The sequence below is a fragment of the Mesocricetus auratus genome, unplaced genomic scaffold (genome assembly GCF_017639785.1).
Source record: "Mesocricetus auratus isolate SY011 unplaced genomic scaffold, BCM_Maur_2.0 Super-Scaffold_100013, whole genome shotgun sequence".
NCBI lineage: Eukaryota > Metazoa > Chordata > Mammalia > Rodentia > Cricetidae > Mesocricetus > Mesocricetus auratus.
Window position 1 is genome coordinate 52,903,413 of NW_024429196.1, and position 17,840 is coordinate 52,921,252.

At 39.8% G+C, this 17,840-nt stretch overlaps 1 pseudogene; it reads right to left on the reverse strand.

The window, feature by feature from the left end:
• Positions 1-17,228: 17,228 nt before the first annotated feature.
• Positions 17,229-17,558, reverse strand: LOC101843556 (annotated as a pseudogene).
• Between the last annotated feature and the right edge of the window lie 282 nt (positions 17,559-17,840).

Here is a 17,840-nt window from a genome sequence, read left to right on the forward strand (position 1 = left end):
GTACCAGACATGGTTTCTCTGAGTGTCTAGCTTACCGTACTTTATATTAGATTTTCAAATCACACGCTTTAAGAATAATAACCAGTTCTGAAAGCAAATCTTGTAATAGCTTCAGCATCTTATTCAGCGTGCACTTTCTTAGACTACATGACTCCGATAATTTCAGGAGAGAGGGAGGCCAAGAAGATGCAGAGCATCCTGGTCGGTCCTATGCTCTTGTTCTGTAACGAGGAAAAACAAGAGGTTTCTAATAACGTTAGGGTGTGGCAAACAGAAAGAGCATTTAAACTCACTAAGAAAAAATGATTTTACATTAACATGTGTTTTTCTGGGGCCAATTTAGTGACAACATCAAAGAGGAGTACTAATTATTTGCTTTTCTTGATATAACAAATAGAGTCTAGGAATGTTTCTAGTGGTTTAAAAAAAATCTCCGTTTATATCAATTTTCCACCTCCTGTTAGCACTCCAGCAAATCTAACCCAGAGCTGCTGGGTTGTCAGGAATCTTAACCACTCAGCAGGCAGAGGCAGGAGGATCCTTTGAGGCCACGGGTTCAAGGCTGGCCTGACAATGTTGCTTGACCCTACCTCTGAGAACAAATAGGTTAACAGACAAATACAATAACTTCATTGGTTTCAAATAGGTCTGTAGCTTATGGAATTCATCTCAGCTTTCATTCTCCATTTGCTTTTCTCCTCTTTCCCAATGCTGAGGATGGAAGCCTGGGCCTCACCAGAGCTAGGCAAACACCTCACCATGGAACTTTTTATCTCCAGCTGGAGAACCATCATGCTTCAGTGGCTGTTAAAAATGCCCTAGGTGCTACACGTAGTTAGAATCTATTTGGTAAGCCTAATTCTTAATTTAATTTAGCAAAGAACTTCTCTGGGATTTTCTTCCTATAATCACTATTGTATTTCTATGAATCACTCCTGCCTTATATAATTAATTTGTTTTAAATTGTTGTATAATAGCCCATTGTATAAATAGAAAAATATTAATGCATCTGTTTTCCTGTCATTGAATATGTTAACTGTTTCTCAGTTTTTAGTCTTTTTCAAAGTGTGTGTGTGTGTGTGTGTGTGTGTGTGTGTGTGTGTGTGTGTAATCTTGGGTGTCCTTTTCAAGAATACCACCCACTTCCTTTTAGATAGAGTCTGTCACTGGCCTGAAGCCTACCAATTAGGCTAGACTGACTGGTCAATGAACCCAGAGATCATTCTGTCTCACCTCCCTGGTACTGGAATTACGAGCTCATACCACAATGTGTGTGGCATTTGGGGAATTGAACTCAGATCCTCATGTAAGGTAAGTGCTTTAGCAGCTGAGCCATTTCTAGCCCAGGGTTTTGCTATTATGAACAGTGCTGGTCAGGATATTTCTGTGATATATGTAGACTCTATTGCTGTGTATTGTCAGATTTCTTCATTCTTGCCATCATTTTATCTTCTTGTGGTCTTAATTCACACTTCTATGATTTCTGATGCTGACAACACCATCATGTGCGAGTGTTTCTTATGTTTTTACTAGTATTTCCATGGGGCTGTTTGTTTTTTAAAATTTGTTTTGTATTTACACTTTTTTCATTCTGCATCTGAGTCATTTGTCAGTTATGTTTGTCATAACTAGACACATTACCTCTTTCAAAATATTTAATTTGAAGGTTTGGCAAGACAGTGGGCACTTTCTGTTAAGTCTGACAATCTGAGTTTGATGCCTCAGACCAAAGTGGTGGAAAAAGAGAGCCAAGTCCTATAAGTTATTCTCTGAGAACCACAGGTTTGCCCTGGAACAACAATAACAACAACAGCAACAACAACACACACACACACACACAGAGAGAGAGAGAGAGAGAGAGAGAGAGAGAGACAGAGACAGAGAGAGAGAGAGACAGAGAGAGACAGAGAGAGAGACAGAGAGAGAGAGAGAGACAGAGGAAAGAGAGAGAGAATGGCATTGCATGTAGTATGAAATAGAGAGAAAGATCTGTTTCCTTTTTTTTTATTAATGGCTAATTGTCCCATGGGTATTTATTGATTAGCTTCTAATTTTGCAACTGCCAAATCTTTAATGTTGCCTTCACTGCAAATAAACAGGTGTTCCTCAGGTTCTAGTTTCTGTTATTTTTTTCTAGTTTTTATACCTCTATGTCACAACTATGCTTTCTTAATTTCAGTAACTCTATATTGATAGAGTAAATTTCCTTTAGTTCTGTTTCTTTCTCAGGGGCATTTTATTTATTCTTAACCCATTATTATTCCACATAAATTTAAGGATTATCTTAACAACTGAGATTTTTGGCAGAAATTGTTTAGAATGTATACATCAAATTAGGAAACATTTCAATTCCTTCTTTAATTTTTCTTTCACTTGTTTCCTTCACAAACATTCATTACTATTGTAGAAGACTCTGGGAATGAGGAAGTAAAGGAACATGACCTTCAAACACACTGTGGTAAGAGGCGGCCAACCAGATATAGTCAGCATATAGTAATAATAATAGCAAATCTATTTCAAATACTTAGATATATATAGTAAATATTAGATATTTATCACATGCTTTCTTCAATATATTTATATATTGATGTATAATCCATAGAAAACTATTTGAGTTGTATATTATTGCAAACAAGAATATTGAGGATCACAATAATAAACAGCTCAAATAACCATTCTAGAAAATATTGAAAAATGGATGAATAAATATTGCACAACAGATTAAAAATGACTTTAGCATGCAGAGACATGTGATGGATTTGTACAGACAGCAAATGAGACCAAGCAACAGAGTATAGTACATTTTTTTTAACAAGAATTAGTTACTGAAGGGAAGTGTTGGGCATAGTATTTATCACCTACAAGTGTTTTAGGCTATATATGCAGTTATGATGGGATGTATGCTAGTCTGTGGGTCACAGGTTGAATACACCTGAAAAACAGTCCAGACTTTCAGAAACTTACTAGGGTCTTGGAGCATATTTCATGTGTGTGTGTATGCATATATATACATATATTCCATTTATATATATTTCATATATGTATACAAGTACATACACACACATGATGAAGTTTAATTTATAGGTTAGTTATTCCAAGAGATTAACATTAATAACTAATAAAATAAAAACTAAAAAATGTATTGCAATAAAATTACTAGTATCCCCACTCTTAACACTTTGGAGCAATTACCTAAGGATTATTTCAATTCACACCCTGTACTGTTGTGACACTGGTAGCTGAGTGTGTGACAGGTGGGTAGTGCAGACAGCATGAATTCATGGACACAGGAATAGTGTTTGTCCGGCCACCATTCGTTTCACCATTCTTGGTGGCTTGGAACAGGACAGTGTGAGTTTTCATCCAATTACATAGAACCGTATGCAGCCTAAACTTTGAAGAGTTTTTATTTCTGGAGCTTGCTATTTAGTATCTTAAAATTGCAAGCCAGGTAGCAGAAAAACTGCAAAAAGGAAAACTGTGGCTAAGGCGTGGGGTCTGCTATATATTGCATTTTCACGACTTGCAATTTTCACGTCTATCATTCTCTTTACCTTTTCAAGCCTGCCATGTTCAAGCTACCCTAACAGTGGTAGAGACAATTGGATGCTCTTCCTTCTAGCTAGGGGCATCCTCTAGCAGTGTACATGAGCAGAAGAAGGGACAAGATTTTTTTTTGGTCTTTTCATTTCATATTGTTATACTATGGCTACACAGGTAACAAGAGCAAACCAGAGTCTGAGAAGTGAGCTAGCCTGGGCATTCCAGTCATGTGGAGACTTCAGATGACTGAAAAAGTCTTCTGACATGAATGTAAATTAGGGGCATGGGTTTGTTAGCTGCTGCCTTGCCACTGACCTGTGCTAGGCATTTGGATTTGATTATATTTGATTGACTCTGGTATCCAGATCTGCTTTTTGGTAAGGAAACCTAAAAGAACAAAAGTCTGTCTAGAAGATTCTCTGTAGGACACTCAGTAATATATGTTATTGTTTTTGTAATACATCAAAATATTGCCTTTAAATTAATGAATGGTTCTCAGTGTGCTGAGTGCCAACTGTATGTCATCCTGTTTCCCATGGGAACTGAGAAGGGGAAGCAAGGATTGTACTGGGAGTGCAGAGAGCCTGGCCCTCTGTTGATTGTTTCTAAGGCTAACTGCAGCTGCTTTGCCGACCTTTCATCCAAAAGCAGATAAAATTAAGTGATTCTTAAAACAGAAACATTCTGCATGCAGAAAAATAAAAAACACACAGAAAACTGACATTGCTGTCTGGAAATCAATTTATTTATTTGTGCTATCATATAGTTCCCCAAAACTTACTATTAGAAAATTACAGCTTGTGTAATGCAACAGAAAATGACATTATTATTATTTTAAAATCTTTTCCTCTTGTACTATCACAGTCATTTGAAAGGGATCAAGCAGCTGGCTCAGAGTTTGAGAAGGGGCTGTTTCATGGTTAAGTTGACTTCAAATTCGGCAGCCACCAGCTTTGCCGAGGATTTACTTTGAACATTTCAATGACAAGTGACGAAATCCTCATGTTTGAGTGTTTTCTGATGTTGAGTCACATCCAGAGAACTTGGGAAAGAGGAAAAGAAAAAGAAAACCCGCTGGCCACGCTTGCTGTTTGCTTCCACGTTATATGTAAGGTTTCTGCCAGATGTTCACATTTCATCTTGTCTGAATAAAAGTCTTTCTTATTTGAGAATGTCAATACCATTTAACAGCAAAAGCAATATAATTACACTATTCAATAAATGTTTAACCAGAGACAGACATTTTCAACTTACAGAGAACTTACCAGAGTGTACCTTTTAGCAATTTAGTAGTTAAATTAGTTTTTCAAAAAATTCCAACATCTGGTGAGCAGTCTCTAATTTCTAAGGTTTGGAACAAAAAGCCACTGCACAAATTCATCGTTATGAACAATTTGCTAGCTGTTTACCTTAATGCCAATCTTGCCCCTGTACCAGACAAATATATTTCAAACGTGTTTTCAAATTCAGATTTCTGGGCATGAAATTAATGCCATTCCATTTGCCAACTGTCGTCTGTGTTTTGAGATGTCATCATTCTCTTGGGGAGTAGAACCAGTCATGTTGCAGAAAGATGACTTAATGGCCAGGCCTTCAATGCCTGTTGAATGCAGATGGGTACACACTGGAGGTGGGAAGGAAGGGTGGGATGGGTTATCTGCTTTGCCTTAGGTGATAACTTCAATATTCTCTTCTCTGTGCTTGGGGAGTTTGAGAGAATAATGAGCAATCTTATGCACAGGTCTTTCAAGAAGCCTAAAATCCCACAGGAGTGTCCCCAGCCCCTCCCAGGCCTGTCAGCAGTCAGAGGCACCAACAGACTGAAGTACTTAGGTTGTTCCCTATTTTAATCAAGTTGCCAAAGCCCTCCTCCTTTTCACTTTCTTTAAAAAAAAGGGGGTGTTTTTTTTTATGGCTCAGTTAACTCACATGCCTGATTTACCCTGACAATGTCGAGCTTCAGTTCGCTTTGAAATACATGACATCCGACATTGACATATATCAGGAGTCAAAACTCAGATCTCCATTAGAATAGCACCCTGCATTGATTAGGTATAGTTCTTCTAAGAAACATGGGTTATTCACACATTCACATCATGCGTCCTCAAAGAAGGTATGAATTCCCAAGGATAAGGTAAAGCTTCAGTTTATGGATAAGAAAATAAGATGAAGGACTATGTAAGCTTTACTGGAAGGCTGGTTCTTTCTTGGCATTATTGGAAGGCTGGGTGAGCGCCACCTGTCATTTGCTGTTCCATATGAATCAGCCCTTTGCAATGCACTGTCCTCTACATCTGTAAGCAGTGGGGAAGTAATAGATTCTTAGGTACAAAGAATGTATGTGGTTTCTAGAAAATTCTTTTTGAAACAAGTACCATTGCACATACAAGAATGGGAAAATTTACTTTCTTTGAAGCAGAATTATGCTTGTTTTTACTAGAAGATTTTACCAGAAACGTACTCTGATAGGCCACTTGTCTTGGGAGAGATGGCCAAGGACAGTAACAGATTCTCACTATATTGCCAGTGGGACTTTGTTCTGCAAACCAGGTCATGTTTGATACATGGATTTCATGGAAGGAATTTTTACATGTCTTGCAGTGAAGAGGGAAGCTGAAGTGTTTTGGGAAAGAAAATCCTTCAGTGTATTAAAAATACTTAAATAGGACTCTGAGTGTGTTAGTAATGCCTATGGGCACTCACTCAGCATGCACTAGGTCCTGGGTCCACCCACTGAAAATGTGGGGAGGGATTTTGAAGTCCTTCGGAGAATTGTGTAACTTTTTACCCATAAGTCCCTAAAGAACAATCTTGGGTTCATTCTTGGCTGTTTTGAGTGGGTTGTTCTGAAGATAAGAAGCCTGAGTGTGGTTTAAAGATGGCATAGAATGTCGGCTATGGTGCCCAGTACGAGTGTGCTTACCAACACATTTCAAGTAAGTTATGGGGACGGTTATAGCTTGAATCTGGAGTGCTGGTCAAAATTTTGTGAATCCAAGACTTGGTCTCCAGCCTGTGATGCTACTGAGAGGTGGGTCTTAATGGGCAGAAGTTAAGCCGTTGGGGATTGCTATCCATGAAAGGAATGCTGGAATTCTGGCCTTCTCCTTGCTTCCTTTCCCTCCTGGTCAGCATCTTTGCTTATTGTCCTCTCCTCACATGTTGCCCAAAGTGGAGCAATCTCTGTGGACTGAAGCCATGAAACCAATGAACCTTCTCTCTCATTACCTCTTTCATTATTTTATAGGTGTTTTATATAATATTTTATACTTTTTATGTAATATACCTTAACCACATCCATCCCTACTCTTTTAGAAAATAACTTATCCCTGGTATTTTCTCACAGTGGCAGAACTCATTATGTAAGGACAAAAGAATAGGTAATCTAAAGGTATGGCAAGATTAGCTCCAGGGTGTGGTCCCACTAGTGTGGTGGGAGGGAAGATGTCTTTTGATGTGTTGCAGATTGGGTGGGCTGGGAAAGGGGAGATGGATCAAAGGTTTAGGGCCACAGTTAAGCTGGAGGATTACATTCACTGTACTACATCAGAATATATTTTATGATAACATATTTTAAAACAACTGGAAAAACAGAGTTTAATAGTCTAGCCGAATAAAAAAAATGATAAATTGGGGGTTGAGGTATAGCAAAGTGTTGGACAGAGTATTCAATCCTTAGAACTTGGGAAAAAAAGAAGAAAAATTGTTGAGGTGATGGACAAGTTCATTAGCTTGATTGACTTACTGCATTGCTTCCACCTACAATGGGTGGAAATGCCCATTGCATTCCACGAACATGCATAATTATTATGTTTTAATTAAAAAACAAAAAATAAAATACATATTCCCTTTGTGTACTGAAGTTCTTCCTAATTTTTCAGGCCACTGGCAGCAAACCACACTGGCAGCTTTCCAACCAACTGCAGCTTCTTTTTCCAGGTAGACAAATGCAATAACTTCAATGTTATCTTTGAAATTAAACATTACTTACTGACTAGATATTATCTTACCAACACACAACAGAAGATGATTATACATGAAGATGCTGAGACTGTGTTACATGATAAGCACAGCCTAAGCCTTTGTATTCTTATCACTGCCACCACCATTTCATCAGAAGGCTGCCTTGTCAAAAATATGAAGCAGGAGAACACATCTGCCAGTTACAGACAATTAACCTCCTAAGCAAACCAGCCTTTGGATTCTGCAATAATTCTGATGTTATTGGTTGTGCATTTTCAGAGTTCTTAGGTGATTTGAAATCTACAGCTGAGGTAGATTTCAAAATAATCACAATCAGAGTTTGCATCAAAATCAGAGCATAGGAAAGAGAGAAGAATACAAGGAATTGTTCAACTGTTCTGTTTGTAAGGTATTTTCATTGTGATGGTCTTTGAAGACAGAGCTGTGAATGTTTAACAGACACACAGCAGTTATAAATAGACACAGGTGCTTCAGCATAGTATTTCCTATTTGATCCTTGTCCTAGTTAGTGTTTCTATTGCTGGGAAGAGACACCATGACCTCAACAACTCTTATAAAGGAAAATATTTAATCTGGCGACTTATATTTAGAGGCTCAGTCCATTATGGACATGGTGGTTTACAGGAAGACATGGTGCTGGAAAGGTAGCTGAGAGTTCTATATCTTGCACAGGCAATAGGAAGTGATCTGTCTCATTGGCTGTAGCCTGAGAAAAGGAGACCTTAAAGCCTAACCACATAGTGACAGACTTCCTCCAACAAGACCACACCTACTCCAGCAAGGCCTCATCTACTCCAGCAAGGCCACACTTCCTCCAACAAGGCCACACCTACTCCAGCAAGGCCACACCTACTCCAGCAAGGCCGCACCTTCCATTAGTGCCACTCCATTTGGGGACCAATTTCTTTCAAACCACCACAATCCTCTTCTTTTTTGCCTTCTATTGCACTGACTAGATAGTTTATTTATTTCTTTGTTCTATATGGTTAAACCACACACCATTCTTCCTTTTCCCCCTGCTCTCACTCCTTCATTCCCATTTAAGTATTTAACCCTTTGTATTTCTCCCTCATATCCCATATCACACGTATTCTAAGATTTCTCCAATTATACTTTTTTGGGGGGTGAGATGTTTCAAGACAGGGTTTCTCTGGCTAGCCCTCTATGCCCTGGAACTAGCTTTGCAGACCATGCTGACCTTGGATTCTTATAAATCTACCAGCCTTAAAGGCATATGCCATCACCACCAGGCTTAATTATACATTTTTAATTGGTGAGAGAGCAGGCTTCTGTAGGACTTTAAAAAAGTCTGCCCTTCCTTTGGGTTAGCCCACCCATGCCCCCTTTTCTCTCTCATGCTTGCATGCCCCTTTCTACTTAAGTCATTTTGCTCCTATATCCTACCTCTCTGCTCTAGTTCTATGTCATTTACTCCTCCCCCTTACTGCATACCCCACCAGAAGTTCTTCTGGTTTCCTGGCTTCCACTTATGCTCTAAATTAAACACCACAAACTAATGAGAAAGGACATGTGACATTCGTCTTTCTGGGCCTGGGTTACCTCACTCAGTTTAATTTTTCCTTTCCTATTAATTTACTTGAAAATTTAGTGATTTAACTTTTCCTTACATCTGAGTAATATGTATTGTGTATATGTAATTCATGTTTCTTATCTATTTATCTATTGATAAACATCTAGACTGATTTTGTTTCTTAGTTATTGTGAACACAGCAGCAATGAACACGGGTGTGCAAGCATCTTTGTAGCAGAATATAACCTTTGGCCATATAAGTGGATCATATGTCAGTTCTACTTCTTGGATTTTGAAAAGACTGATTTCCAATGTGGTTGCGCTAGTTTCCACTCTTGCCTGCTGTGTATAAGAATTCTCCTTTGCCACATCCACTCTAGCATTTGTCATTTGTGTCTATGACGATGGCCATCTGAATAAGATGGGATGGAATATTACAGTAATTTGAATCTGCATTTCTCTGACTCTCCAGGATGTTAGGCCCTTTAAAAAGTGTTTACTGTAGGAGTTTCATGGTAGAATTCTTTGGGTTGCTTACATAGACTATCATATCATCTGCAAATAGTGAAAGTTTGAGTTCTTCCTTTCCAATTTGTATCCCCGTGATCTACTTTTGTTGTCTTAATTGCTCTAGCTAGAACTTCAAGTACCAAGTACAATATTGAAGAGGTATGGAAAGAGTGAACATGATTTTAGAGGAACAACCTTTAGTTTCTCTCCATTTAGTTTGATACTGGCTGTTAGTTTGCTGTATATAGTGTTTATTATGTTCAGGTATGTTCCTGTTATCCCTGATCTCTTCAAGACCTTTATCATGAAGGGGTGTTGGATTTTGTCAAAGGCTTTTTCAGCATCTAGTGAGATGATCATGTGGTTTTTCATTTTCAGATAGTTTTATGGTGGATTTTCATATGTTGAACCATGTCTGCATCCCTGGGATGAAGCCTACTTGACCATGGTGTATGATTTTTCTGTTGTGTTCTTGGATTAGATTTGCCAGTATTTTATTGAGTATTTTTGCATAAGTGTTTATAAGGGAGATTGGTCTGTAATTCCCTATCTTGGTTGTGTCTTTGTGTGGTTTGGGCACTAATGTAATTGTAGCCTCGTAAAAAGAATTTGGCAGTGATCCTTCTGCTTCTATTGTGTCGAACAATTTGAAGAGTATTGGTATTAGCTCTTCCTTGAATTTTTGGTAGAATTCCTCACTGAACCCATCTGGCCCTGGACTTTTTTTTGAACAAAGTGGCAGGATACAAAATTAACTCAAAAAATCAGTAGCCCTATTATATATAGACAATAAAGGAGATGAGAAAGAAATGAGAGAAATATCACTCTTTACAATAGCCACAAACACCATAAAATATCTTGGGTAACTCTAACCAAACAGGTGAAAGACCTGTATAACAAGAACTTTGAGTCTCTAAAGAAAGAAATTAAAGAAGACACCAGAAGGTGGAAAGATCTCCCATGCTCTTGGATAGGTAGGATCAATGTAGTAAAAATGGCAATCTTACGAAAAGCAATCTACAGATTCAATGCAATCCCTATCAAAATACCAGCACAATTTTTCACCGACCTTGAAAGGACAACCCTCAAGTTTATACGGAAAAAAAGACCCAGGATAGACAAGGCAATCCTGTACTATAAAGGAACTTCCAGAGGCATCACCATCCCTGACTTCAAGCTCTATTATAGAGCTAGAGTCCTGAAAACAGCTTGGTATTGGCACAAAACAGACATGTATATCAATGGAATCGAATCGAAGACCCTGATACCAGCCCACACACCTTTGAACATCTGATCTTTGACAAAGAAGCTTAAACTATACAATGGAAAAAAGAAAGCATCTTCAACAAATGGTGCTGGAGTAATTGGATGCTGGCATGTAAAAGACTGCAGATAGATACATATCCATCACCATGTGCAAAACTTAAGTCTAAATGGATCAAAGACCTCAACATCAATCAGGCCATACTGAATCTCTTAGAGGAGAAAGTGGGAAGTACCCTTGGACGAATTAGTACAGGAGACCACTTCCTGAACATAATCCCAGTAGCACAGACACTGAGATCGACAATTAATAAATGGGACCTCCTGAAACTGAGAAACTTCCATAAGGCAAAGGACACAGTCCACAAGACAAAATGACAGCCCACAGAATGGGAAAAGATATTCACTAACCCCACATCTGACAGAGGGCTGATCTCCAAAATTTACAAATAACTCAAGAAGCAAGTATCCAGAACACCAAAGGATCCAATTAAAAAGTGGGGTACAGAGCTAATAGAGAATTCTCAACAGAGGAGTTCAAAGTGGCCAAGAGACACTTGAGAAAGTGCTCAACATCCTTAGCCATTAGGGAAATGCAAATCAAAACAGCTCTGAGATACCATCTCAATCCCATCAGAATGGTTAAAATCAAAAACACTAATGACAGTTTATTCTGGAGAGGATGTGGAGAAAAGGGAACACTCCTCCACTGCTTGTGCAGCCACTTTAGAGACTGGTATGGAGGTTCCTCAGGAAAATGGAAATCAGTCTACCACAAGATCCAGCAATTCCACTCTTAGGCGTATACCCAAAATATGTACCCTCATACAATAAGGACATCTGCTCAACTATGCTATGGTATCATTATTTGTAGTATCCAGAACCTGGAAAGAACCTAGATGCCCCTCAACTGAAGAGTGGATAGCGAAAATGTGGTACATTTACACAGTGGAGTACTACTCAGCAGAAAAAAATGGAATCTTGAAATTTGCAGGCAAATGGATGGCACTAGAAGAAGGCATCCTGAGTGAGGTAACCCAGTCACAGAAAAACAAGTATGGTATGTACTCACTTATATATGGATTTTAGACATGGAGGAGGGCATTGCCAGCCCACAATCCCACCGCCAGAGTCTGGAGTGCAGGAGGACCCTAAGAGAGATATGCATGGTAACCCAGTGAAGGGTTAGGGGATGTGATCTCCTAATTGGATTGGGGGGAGATAGGGAGGGCAGAAGGATATGGGAGAAAGAGAAGGAGAAAAGAGGTGGGGAGAGGAGGACATGGGAGAGCAGCAAGGTTGAGCCAGGGTAAGAATAGAGGAGAAAAGAATGGGAGATACCATAAAAGAGAGAGCCATTATAAGTTAGAGGAGAGATCTGGCACTAGTGAGACCATCACAGATCTACAAGAATGACACCAACTGGCACTAAGGCTACCCTTTTTTAATTTAGGTTAGAAACAATCTTGTTTCACATGTCAATCCCAGCTCCCTCTCCCTCCCATCCTCCCCAGCAGGTCCCCCACCCAATCTCCACTCTGATCCCCAAGGAGGGTGAGGCCCTCCATGGTGGATCTCCATAACTGTCATTTCATCCAGGGTAGGGCCTAAGTTCCTCCCCCAAGAGTCCAGGCTGAAAGAGCCTCCCATATAGTGGCATGGGCACTCAAAGTCTGTTTGTACGCCCCTTAGAATACCTAGGCCTCCTCACTGACACCCACATTCAGAGGGTCTGGATCAGTCCCATGCTTTCCACAAAACCATCAATCTGGGGTCCAAGAGCTCCTCCTTGTTCAGGTCAACTTTTCTGTGGGTTAAACCAGCCCACTCTTAACTCCTTTGCCCATCAGTTCTCTCTTTCTGACACTGGATTTCAGGAGTTCAGTTCATTGTGGATATCTGCCTCTGCTTTCATCAGGCACTGGATCAAGATTCTGTTTCCTAGCCTCTCTGGGAGTGGGATTGTATGCTGGCACTCCCCTGATTCATGTCTAAAATCCATAGACTTCATATATTATTTGAGTTTAGTAATGTTTCTTTTATGAACATGGGTGCCTTTGTAGTTGGGGTATAGACGTTCAGATTGAGACTTCATCTTGGTGGATTTCTCCTGTGATGAGTATTGATTGATTTTATTTTAAAGTCTAATTTGTTACACGTTAGGATTGCTGTCCCCGCTTGTTTCTTGGGTCCATTTGATTGGAAAATCTTATCCCAACCTTTTACTCTGAGGTAATGTATGTCTTTGAAGTTGAGGTGTATTTCTTGTATGCAGCAGAAGGTTGGGTTCTGTCTTTGAATCCATTCTGTTAGCCTGTGTCTCTTTATGGGCGAGTTAAGACCATTAATATTGAGGGATATTAATGACCATTGACTGCTCATTCTTGTTTGTTTTGGAATAGTTGATGGTGGTTGAATTATATGTGGATTTTCACCTCTTTTCTTTTGGCTGTTGGTAAGGTGGGATTATCTATTGCCTATATTTTTCTGGTTGTAGTTAACTCCCTTGGGTTGGGGTTTTCCTTCCAGAACTTTCTGTAGGGCTGGGTTAGTGGATATGTATTGTTTAAATCTAGTTTTGTCATGGAAATATCTTGTTTCCTCCATCTATAGTGATTGAAAGCTTTGCTAGGTATAGCAGTCTGGGCTGGCATCCGTGGACTCTTAGTGTTGGTAGAATATCTATCCAGGACCTTCTGGCTTTCAGAGTTTCTATGGTGAAGTCAGGTGTGATTCTGATAGGTTTGCCTTTGAATGTTACTTGGCCTTTTTCCTTTGCTGCTCTTAATACTCTTTCTTTATTCTGTATGTTCATGGTTTTTACTATCATGTAACGAGGGTATTTCCTTTTGTGGTTTACTCTATTTGGTGTTCTATAGGCTTCTTGTACTTTCATTGGCATGTCTTTCTTTATGTTGGGAAAGTTTTCTTCTATGATTTTGCTGAATATATTTTCTGACCCTTTGAGGTGGATTTCTTCACTTTCTTCTATACCTATTATTCTTAGGATTGGACTTTTCACTGTGTCCCATATTTCCTGGATATTTTGTGTTAGGGATTTGTTGGACTTAAGATTTTCTTTGGTCAATGCATCTATTTCCCCTAGTGTATCTTCAATGCCTGAGATTCTGTCTTCCATCTCTTGTATTCTATTGGTTTTGCTTGTATCTGTAGTACCTAACCGTTTGCTCAGCTTTTCTATTTCCAGCCTTCCTTCAGACTGTGTTTTTTTATTGTCTCTATTTTAGCTTTCAACCCTTGTACTTTTTGAACTGCTTCTTGTAATTTTTGCTTTGCCTTTTCCTCTCTTTCTTGCTTTTGTTGAAGTTTTTGGTTTGTCTTTTCTTCCAATTCTTGCATTTTTTGGATTGTTTTTTCCTCCATTTCTTGCAATTCTTGCATTTGTTGGATTTTTTCCTCCATTTTTGTATTTTTTTTTTGGTTTGTTTTATCTTCTATGTCTTTAAGGGATTTTCTCATATCTTCTTTGAGGACCTCTATCATTTTCATGAAGTTGTTTTTAAGGTCTTTCTCATCTTCTTCTTCCACAATAGATTGTTCAGCTCTTGGGAGTGTAGATTCTTTAGTTTCTGGTGGTGTCATATTGGTTTTTCTGTTGGTGGGTGTGTTTTTGTATTGTCTTCTTCCAATCATTTCTTCCTGTGGGTGCAGAAGGAGTCTCTTCCTCCCCTGGTGGGTATGTGACCACAGTTCCTTTCCAGTGGGTGGGAGCAGGTCTAATACCCTGGTGGCTTTCCTCTTGCATGGATGGAGGCCGTCCTAGTATCAAGACCTTAGCAAACTTTGGGTAGGCTGGACCCTTGCCTCGCTGTCCTGTGGGTGGAGACTGGGACTTGGAAGCTGGTAATCTCTTGGCAGGCTGAATCCCATTGGGCTGGGATCCAGATCTGCTGTGAGCAGTCCTCAGGTCTTCGGTGGTTCTGCTCAGGCCACCGGAATTTAGGCTTGCCTCACCTCCCCCTGTCCCGTGGGTGGAGACTGGGACTTGGAAGTTGGCAGTCTCTGGGCAGACTGAATCCCATCGGGCTGGGATCTGGATCCACTGTGTGCAGTCCTCAGGTCTCCCCTAAGGCTACCTTAAATGCCCTCCCATGATAATGAGAATGAGGACTGCCTTATAAGCCATCCTAGAGCTCTCAACCAGTGGCTGATGGAGGCAGAGGCAGACACCCACAGCTGTGAACCGAATTGAACTCCTGGAACCCAGTTGCAAAGAGGGGTGATGACCAAAGGAATCAAGATCAGGCTGGCAAAACCCACAAAGGCAGCTGACCTAAACAAGGAGGAACACGTGGACCTCAGACTGATGACTGAGGGGCCAGCATGGGACTGATCCAGACATCCCTCTCACCAAACCTGGGTGACAGAGAGGAGGCCTTGGCAATCTGTGGGACCCTGGAGAGTAGAGCAGTATTTATTCCTGGAATACAGATGGACTCTGGGAACCCACACCACGTGGAGGGATGCTCTCTCAGCCTGGACACATGGGGAAGAACCTAGACCCTTCCTGGGATGATGTGACAGACTCTGAAAATCCCTCATGAAAGCCCTTGCCTTCCACAGCCTATCTTTTTAAAATTCTGTTGTTTATTTTCTTAACGTTTACTTCTTAAGTTCTTGTATATTAGTTTTTGTCATCTTAACACAAACCTAGACCTATCTTGAAATCTCGGTTGAGGAATCAACTCTACCATATTGGCACATCTATGGAGTGTTTTCTTGATTGATGATTGATGTGGGAGAGCTCATTTTACAATGGGTGGTCCCACCCTTGAACAAGTGGTCCTGGGGATATAGGAAAGGTAGTTGACCATGAGCCTGGGAGCAAACTGGTAAACAGCCTTCCTCAATGGCTCTTACCTCTGCTTGAGCTCTGGTTCCTGTCCTGATTTCCCTCAATGGCCAACTGTGGTTGCATATATAATCCAAACAAGTCCTTTTCTCTCCAGGTTGTTTTTGGTTATTCATTTTTTTGTTTTATTTTGTTTGTTTGTTTTTTGAGACAGGGTTTCTTTGTAGGTTTGGAGACTCTCCTGCAACTCTCTTTGAAGACCAGGCCGGTCTTGAATTAATAGAAATCTGCCTGTCTCTGCCTCCTGAGTGCTGGGATTAAAGTCGTGTGCCACCACTGCTCAGCTAAAATAATTTACTTTAACTTTATTTTATGTGTATTGGTATGAAGGTGCCAGATCCTAGGAAACTGGAGTTACAGACAATTGTATGTAAGCTGCCATGTGGGTGCTTGGAATTGAACCCAGGTTCCCTGGAAGAACAACCTCATGGGACAAATACTTCTAGTTTCTATATGTTGAAATTATACATATATATGTATATATATATATATATATATATATATATATTATACAGGTAAATGGAAAGCCATCTTCCTGACTATCCAGAGATATATTTCCCCAGTAGATGGAATATTTTCATGAGATAAACACACAAGCAGTGGGAAATACCCAAAGCTTTTCTTAGGGAAGAAATTATGTTCTTGGGGAAGAAATGTAGTGACTCATGAAAGAAATTATAGACATGAGCAACTAGTTTCCACAGCCAATAACTCTGAGTCCTTTCCAGGTAGAGCTCCCCATCAGAGAATCACTCATCTGGTAGGTATGTCTGTTGAAAATTAGTTATCACCTGCTGTATACTTCCAGGGCAGTTCACAGCAGGAATGGAATCTTTAATTAGTATTTCCTTGTTTGCTAAGGATGTTGAACACCTTTATAAATAAATACTGGTCATTTGAATTTATTCTTTTGAGAATTCTCTGCTGAGTTTTATAGCAAGTTTTAGATGGGTTGTTTGTTTTCTTATAGTTGCTGAGTTCTTTATTCTTTTTATATTTTATTTTTTAATTCATTTTGCATACCAACCACAGTTCCCCCTCCATCCCCCTTCCCTCTCACCCCTACCTCCCACCAACCCACCCCCATTCACTCTTCAGAAAGGATAAGGTCTACCATGGGTATTCAACAAAGCCCTGCAATTCAATTGAGGCAGGACCAAGCTCTGAACCCCATCAAGACTGAGTAAGGCATCCCACTATATGGAATAGAATTCAAAAAGCCAGCTCATGCACTAGGGATGGATCCTGGTCCCACTGTCAGGGATCCCACAAACAGATCAGGTTACAAAGCTGTCACCAACATGCAGATACTCTAGATATGTATTCTGTCAGATACATATCAAATAAAAGGTTTCCCCAATTCTGCATGTTGTCTCTTCATTCAGTTACCTGCTTCCTTTGCTGGGTGGAAACCTTTTCATCCATATCCTGCAACTTGTGTTTATTAAAAACTGACAGACAAAATCTATACAAAAAAATCTCAAATTCCTTATCACTTTGAAACAGTAATCTTGAGAGACATTATCACCTAGGATCCCCTCTTCCTCTACCTTGACCATGTCCTCTTCTTCCAGGTTGGTCTCCACCTCTTCCTGCAGCAGATTTCTTCTCTTAGAGTTCACTTTATGTTTAACATCCCCAAGTAGTGTATCCAGAGATAAGCTGTCTGGTAGTATAAAATATCAAATATTATATCCTCAAATACTCAATGTTTCCACCTAACAGGTTCTCTGGTCTTCAGGGTTATTTTTCAGCTTTAAGACATGTTTCATGCTGACATCTATGCCTGTGATTGTTCCATTTTTGTGTCCCATTCTTCAACTCAATGGTTATCATTTTATGAGTCAAGTTCATAAAAAAATCTCACTAGCTCCATCCCAGCAGCATAGCCCCCCCTTCTGGTCTGGCTGTACATGGAATTCAGGTTCTGAAGTCTCACCTACTAGGCATGTGAATGGCCAGAAGAGCTCACGGAGGCCTGTGGATCAACTTGTCATTTCATCTGATCCAATTTGTTGATGGCTTTACTTCATGAGCAACAAGAGTCCCATTCAGAAAGTCTTTACTTCTGCCTGTAACTTGATGTATTTTCTCTTCAACAGCTTCAGAGTTTCAGGATATACCATTAAGGCCTTT